The sequence below is a fragment of the Salminus brasiliensis genome, chromosome 2, assembly GCF_030463535.1.
Source record: "Salminus brasiliensis chromosome 2, fSalBra1.hap2, whole genome shotgun sequence".
NCBI classification, from domain to species: domain Eukaryota; kingdom Metazoa; phylum Chordata; class Actinopteri; order Characiformes; family Bryconidae; genus Salminus; species Salminus brasiliensis.
In genome coordinates, this window is record NC_132879.1 from 15840931 (window position 1) to 15848918 (window position 7988).

Sequence of the window (7988 nt, forward strand, 5' to 3'; positions counted from 1 at the left end):
TGTTTTACTGCAAGGGACACCAACTGGCCAGCTTGTTTTTGATGCACCATCCATGTGACCGATGGTTTGTATGTCCTAACAAGTTGAACATATGCTTAAGATATGCTCAAGCGGGAGTAAATTTACCCCTAAAGCTCCCTGGCATGCTGACCTGTAGTTCCTCGCTCCTCACACGGCAAAAAGAGCTCTAATGTTTGCAGCTGGCTTCAAAAAATGTTCAGAAAAAAACACTGACAAGCCAAATGAACTTGTCTAAATGGAGGAGAACATTGTTGAACCTTGCCAGGAATTACTAACAGGTATGGCACACCAACCAAAAAACGTTTGGATTTGTTGGGAAGGTTTAGGTCGATGTGGAAGAGGCTAGAGCGGCAAAGGTTGAGCCAGTGTACGCTGTCCAGCGACTAAACAGTTGTACTAGTTTGGGAGAATGGATGTCTAATGACATAATTAGCAGTAGGTATTGTTTTTGAACAGCTGTCTGGCTCAGAAAAAGGGGTTATGGAGAGAAATACCAAACTGACATCATTGCATTGCACTGCAGCAGCTTAACACTGGGGAATTTGCCCTTTGCAGCACCTGGGTAACGAAAAATAAAGCAAACTTGTTTTGCTCAGTAATACCCATCTGTGCAGGCTGCACCACACAGGGGTTGGACAGAGACAGAAGCCAGAAGACTTATCCTTTTCTTCATTTCCTCTCCCTGCTCTCCTGCTCTCTGTTCCCTTCCCATACCTACAATACCCCATATCTACTCAGATACTACGGATGTGATAGACCCGCTTCCTTACTGTTATCTCCTATCCCGTGTACTGGGAGTTCCACTGTGGGTGCTTGCCTGTGTTTTCTCAGTGTGCTGAGGGTGTGCGAGTGTGTGAATTGAATGCATATATGCATGCAGTAGGTGGTAGATTGGCGTGGGCTGGGAGGCTCGGGGCATGTGTCGCTGTAAGATGTATGGTATGACTATGTATATTTAGAATATGAGGTCAGGGCCGTGCGTCCTGCATTCCATGGACTGGATCAGTCTTGATGAAGAAACCAGATGTGGTTTGTGTTGGATTCCGAATCTTAGATGTCGTTTTTTTTCCTCCCTCTCCTCCTCCTCCTCTTCTTCTTCTTCTTCTTGAACTTCATCTTCTTAACCTTTTTTGCTTCATGATCAAACTGTGACTAGTAGTCAACAGCTCCCTTCTACCTCCTCCAACTGCTGTCTTTCCTCCCTAACTCTTTGTCTTTTTACACGTCTCTCTTTCTGCTCATCCATCCATCTTGCTGCGTGTTTTTATTTCCCTTCTTCTTTTAGTCATTTGCGAGCACGCCATCCCACTGGGTAGAGGAGGAACGCTAATGTTTATGAAAGCCTTTAATGTGCTATGTAATTACTCTGGCAACACCTCCTCTCATTACTCACACCAATAAAGCACCTTACAATCACTCCAACAGAGAGAGAGAGAGTTAGAAAGGCTCTCCAATTTTCCATCTCTCATTCAAACTCTGCTCTCTCCAACATTCTTGCTCTGATCTTTGTTTGCTCATCTTTTTGGGCCATTATTTCCTTTCTTCTTCACTGTCCTCCCTAGTGTACAGCACCTTGCCCCCACCCTCCCTCTTCCGCTCTCTCTTCCTGTCTGCCCCCCCCCTTTTCTCTTGCCAGCTTTGCAGGTGGTACTAAATTCTACAGTACATTTGTCTTTGGAAAAACAAAAGTGCATTCTTTGGCTTGGTTCGGAGAGGAGAGAGTGTGGAGGGAAGAGGATGAATGGAGCCGTTGCTGAGAGGAAGAGAGAATGAGAGAGCATGTGTTTAGGGGTGAATAGGCAGGGCCATTGAAGAACAGACAATTATGTGTGTGTGTGTGTGTGTGTCTCTCTCTCTCTGTGCGCATACATGCAAAACTGGTCAACCCTGACATTCTTCTTTCACTCCAACTTTTACTTCCAGCTCCATCCTTGCATTGCATTTTCCTTCCATCCTTTCCTCGCACTCTCCTAAACCCCTTTTCACACTGCACGATCTATGACTCCCCAGGCTTGCAGCAGCATTCTTGGACAGGATTTAGACTGAGCTCTCGATTAGTTGGGCTTGGCTGTGTGGAGCAGGACTCCGGTCTGCTGATCCTGCACTGTATATTAAACTCACGGACGTAGAAGCACCTCAATCCTTTCCTCAGCCTCCAGCTTTACTGCTAATGCTTACTCCACACTTCACGATCTGTAGAGTTCACTGGAGCTAAACACCTAAACCTTCCTCTCTTCCTCTCTCTCATCCCTGCCCCCTTTCCCTTCTTCTCGGCACTACAGTCCTCGTTTGTAAGGCAAATATTATAACAAATTAAGCAGCATAACAATGGGAGGGTGTGGGGCCTGACGTCAGTCTGTGTTTCATTAGCATGGCTCGCTAACGTGTACCATCTGGAGGGGCTGCGGGCGAGCTCCCTGCTGCCCACCATGCTGTGGCCCAGCCTCGGTCGCCCAGTCTGCCTGGCCCCCTACTCCTTTGGACCCCCACCAGCGGCCCCTTCATTATGTCATCTTTAATTTAACCTCGTCACACATCACCTGACACCCACACTGCCAGGCCCCAACCTTTTGTCCTGTAGTAGAGCTAGAGCAAGAGAACGAAAGAGGTGATTTTTACTTACAAATTCTTTCTGTCTCTCTTTTTTCCTCGACGACCCCTCTGTCAACGGCTGCTTTTCTTACCCTCCCCCCACCTGCCACATACTGTAGCTTTTTTTTCTTTTCTTTTTTTTTTTTTTTTTTTTTAAAGCTGGACAAAAGTGGGGGGAAAGCATGAGGAAAAAATGAGAGAAAGAGTAAGAGAATCCGATGACACCTCCTCCATCACTCTCTCCTCTTCACTGCCACTGCGTGTTTTTCTGCTTAGACGCACCGAGCTGCCATCAGACCTGGTTATTAGAAGCCACGGAAATATAGAACGTGACAGAAATATGGAAGCCGACAGCCTTTGGAACAGGATGCAATTTTAGAAAGTGACAAAAATATGGAATGTGACAGAGTTCTGGAGTACCACGGGGCATCGGAATTCTACACAATCACAGAACTGCACCAAGATATGGGATGTGAGGAAAATCTGCAGTGACAGCCTTCTGGAATGTTGTAGAAAGAAAGAGAGGGAGAGAGGAAAAGAATTAGAGAAAGAGGGTGGAAGTTCTCTATCAGCTGGTGGACTTGACAGCATTGATAAGTGAGGTGATGATAGTTCCTAATGAGTGTGTGTGTGTGTGTGTTAGAATGTATGTGAGGGGTTAGCAAACATATGCTGTAGTACATTGTATGTGTGTGAATTGGAATGTATTGCTGGGAGGTGTCCCTCATCGCTAGTGAATTTGGAGTCTCTCCCTCTCTTTCTCTCTCTAGCAACCGTAGTCCCATCAGCAGCAGAAGAAAGGCACTGTACTCTAAAAGAATGGGTTAGGCAAAGGCCAAATGCTTCAGGCTCTGGATATATGGGTGAAATTTAGTCTCTTGGACCTGGAGAAAGAAATCAGCAACTGCAGCATAACAGAAGCTCCCAAAAGAGCATGCTAGCATACAGTCTTGGCCAAAATATTGGCACCCCTGGACCCCCTGCTTTCAGAATATGCACTACCTTTGCTAGCAGGATGCAACAACCGATTTGTTACAGTTACAAATGTTTGGTATTCACATGTTTATTGCTTTTGTTTGCATTGGAACACAAAAAAGATAAGAAAAAAGGCAAATCTAATATAATACCACACAGAAATAGAACTCCAGAAATAGATTTATAGGTGTCTGTGTACCACACTGAGAATGAAGAAAAGAAAGAAGAGCATAGAATTATCTAGGAGGATGTGGGAACCAAAGTTGTGGACAATCCCAAGGCTAACTCCAGATAGTTCCTGTGTCCACTGTGTTCAACGCCAAAAAGTTTACAGCCCACTGTGAACTCCCTGGACATGAAGAAACTTGATGAGAAGATTGCAACAATGGATTGTGTCTATGGTGGCTGCTATTCTGCAAGCAGAAGACTGTACTATACATCATTTTGTGGTGCCATCCCTAAAGTGCTTCTGCACCCCTTGGAGGTTTGCAAACATTTACACATGACATGATCATGTACAAAACTGCAGACTTGGTGGGTGGATACAGAGCAAAGTCTGGATTAAGTATTTCATAAAATTTAAGTCTGCATCCATGAAAGAAACAGAGCTCAGATGGCCATCAGAAGCAGTTAATTACTACTATTCTGACATTTCTGTCTCTCTGTGATCCTCCTCACTGCATATGGGGACAAGATAACCCTCTATGCAGATGCATCACAGCTGCTGTTGTTTGCTTCTTAATTATTAGTAAGGTCACTGTAGTTCTGCTCCTAAATGCTTTCACTTCACAATAATATTACTTACAGTTGTCTTGGGCGGATCTAGCAGGGCACAATTGACTTGTGGCAAAAGTGGCATCCTGTGACAGCACCATGTTTAAAGTCTCTGAGCTCCTCAATGTGATCCATTCTGCTGCCAATGTCTGCTGCCTATGTGCATGATTTCATGCATGAGTTACCAATGGGTGTGACTGAAACACCTGAACACAATGTATCTACATACTTTTGACAGTATATTGTAGCTTATAACCCCTTAGCACTCCAAGGCCTATGACACACCAAGATGTTTTACCCTATCTACCCAAGATGTACTCTTGTTTCCAAGAATGACCTTTGTCATCACATTTTTTTAAGAGCTTTTGCCCACTACAGATATGTCTAATGATGCTGGGTTCTTACCACTGGATTTCACCATGTTTGTCTTTCTGAGGATGGGGATGAATGTGAAGGGACTTAAGGTATTGGCAGGAGGCAGGCATTTCAATACACAGTTACTGTTTATTTGCGGAATATAACATATTTGAAAAAACAAAATACAAATATAGTTATATACAAATATAATGCTATAATGCCACATTTGTTTGCTTTTTTTACCTAGACAATCATGAAAACATGTCATTTCCAGGGGTGCCCAAATCTTTGCATTACATTATACCTACGATCAAACTACCACTACTGACCAGTCAGACCGAATATCTCGGCCATGAAGCAACAGCAGCAGGTGCACAAACCAATTCAGAACTTTTGTTATTTCTTTAAAACTCTCCACAAACTATCTAGCTAAGCGTTATGTGGAAAAAGTGCCCTGTGTATGTGTTTGTTTTGTCATCTTATGCTGTCTTCAGTAGCAGTGTGTATGTGTGTTGTCTGTGTGTTTAGTACTTTACCAGTGTTCCTTGGCTTGCTCTGAAGTTGTCTGTTTTTTCAAAGGCGTTTGTCGTTTATGACCATAATTTTCCTGCTCGGATGACTGAAATAGTGTGAAAATCCATTCACACCCAACACACAGGCTCACACACATACACACACTCCACAGTCAGCGGTGTTAGTTTTGAGTGTTCTCCATGGTATTGGAATATGTTGGTTTGGCTGTAGCATTGCTTCTAGTAGATGGTTTAAGCACATCACTGTTTGTGAGAATGACTCTTAACAAAACCGGTGTTGTTTTTCTCATCACTGCATTAGATCACCAGTACTTTAGTGCTTTATAAAAAGTACACAGAGTCTTTAAAGTAGAACATTCATACATTTTATCTTGTGAGTGTCTTACTGAGTGTCTAAAGATGCTCAAATTGTTGATGCAAAAACTATCTGGTGAAATGTATTTGATTATCTACAACATTTGGATTAGGGTTAGTTTTAAGATGGAGTTTTGAGTTGAAGTTAAGATGAAAGTTTAGGGTTTATTACATTCATATCACATCATTATATTTAATAGATATTTGGTAGATATAAGATATAAGATAGATATAAGGTCCTTAAAAACAAAACAGCCACCACAGTTATGGTTACATACAAACAATTATATAAATATCATGCAAAAATGGGCTTTCCGTAATTTCTTTGAACTGTTATTTTTTGGGGCAGAATGAGTGTACAACATACATATGTAATAGAACATCTTCTGAAATCGACACAGGGTCAAGATAATACATATATGGTCAAACATATACACATACTCTTTTTAATACAGTGGTTCTGAGTGGTTCCAAAATGTATTTTAACTTGCCAAGTCCAAAGTTTCTTAACTTCATGTTAGTAATCATGACTGACTACAGCTGGAAGCGTCTCTCTGCCCACATTCAAAGGGTTTGTTTGAAAGCACTCACTGGACTAAACAACACACAGGACAATAGGAAAGTCAGAGGAGCTCAGTCCAGATCTGAAGGATTTACAGGTCAGGAATGTCCCCTGGAGACATTTCTAAACAACTTCAAATTCCAAACTAATCAGTTCTAACCACTGTATATAAGTACAAGTTATTGGGCAGTATAGCAAAATTGGTCTGGAGGAAGACCCAAACTGTCATCCTCAGCTGAAAGGAAATTGGTTCTGATTGTCAGGAACAACCCAAGAAAAACCAAGGCATTGGCCTGCCATGAACTGGAAGCAGCTGGAACACCAGTGTCACTGTCTACAGTCAAGCAAGTTTTACAGTGCCATTGGCCAAGAGGCTGCTGTCCAATAAAGAAGCCCTCGCTCCAAAATCAACACCTTCAACCTCAACCAAAGTTTGCAGCTGACCACATGGACAAAGGAAAAAGCCTTCGAGAGGACAGTTTCATTGTCAGATGAGACTAATTTTACAACTACCACCTATATGTTATGAGGAGTAAATGTGAGGCATTTAACCCCTAGAACATTTTACCAACTGCGGTACCAACCATCAGCTGAAACCTGAACACAACTGGGTTTTCCAGTAGGACTGTGACCCCAATTGTGGAATGGATAGGGCAGGCTACCATTAGGCTTTTGGAAAAGACCTTTAAAAGACATCTGTATTGACCTATATAATCTATAAAAATAAGTGGACTGTACATAAACAGAACAGGTCTGTGACAGGAATCCATCCAATTTAATTGATCTCTGCCAAATCTGCCAAGAGTAGAGGCCAAATATCCAACCAGGATTCTGTCAGAAGCTTGTTGATGGCTACCAAAAGTGTCTGGTCAAAGTACAACTTGCTATGGTACATTTAGCTTAATATTAAATCTGCATCTTGTTTTTTTTTTTGTATTAAACATGTACAAGTGCAATCAAAAAGTGTAAACTCTGTTGTGAATTACAAAGTAGGTTTCAGCTATTTAAAATAAACCAATCAAACAAGAACATTATTTAAGTAATTTAAAACAACTAATATAACAAGTAACTTTATATTTAACTATATATAACTATATATACTTTATATTAACAAGGACTACTGCAGTCTCAGAGTTATTCAACCCCCTGAATAGAATCCTTCATATTAGCACACATTTGCAATCAAATGGATAAGTTAAGTGGAGTGATGACACAAAACTGGAACTTTTCAGGTTAACAGGATCATGGCATGGCAATGGCTCTGTGATGCTCTGTGGCTACTTTGCTTCCTCTGACACTGAAAACCTACAATGTGTGGAGGGCAAGACGGATTCAAGATGAATCAAGTATCAGGAAATCCTAGGAGAAAACATCATGCTTTTTGTGAGAAACTGAAGCTGGTGCTCTATTAAGTTTATTGTGTGTACATTTGGAGAAAGCACTTGTGTTAAGCTATTTAAATTGTTCTTGTTTGTTTGGTGTATTGCAAACAAGTGAACCGAATTTGCAATGGGGGTCGAAATTATTCTGATTGCAGCTTTGTGTTGTACTATTCTGCTGGGAACACACTTATGCATTTACAAAGATATGTCTGTATGAATAAGATATATCTATGCATACAGACTTAAAGCATATTCATACACTCCTCTGCAGTTGCCCACAAGCCTTTCTGCACAAAAAGATCATATAAGCTTTTTGTCTCTCTACTACACACTCTCTCACACACACACACACACACACACACACACACACACACACACAGGTTTCTGACTGCAGCTGAAGGCCCAGCTGCAGCAGTGATGTCATCGCTTGCTGCCACT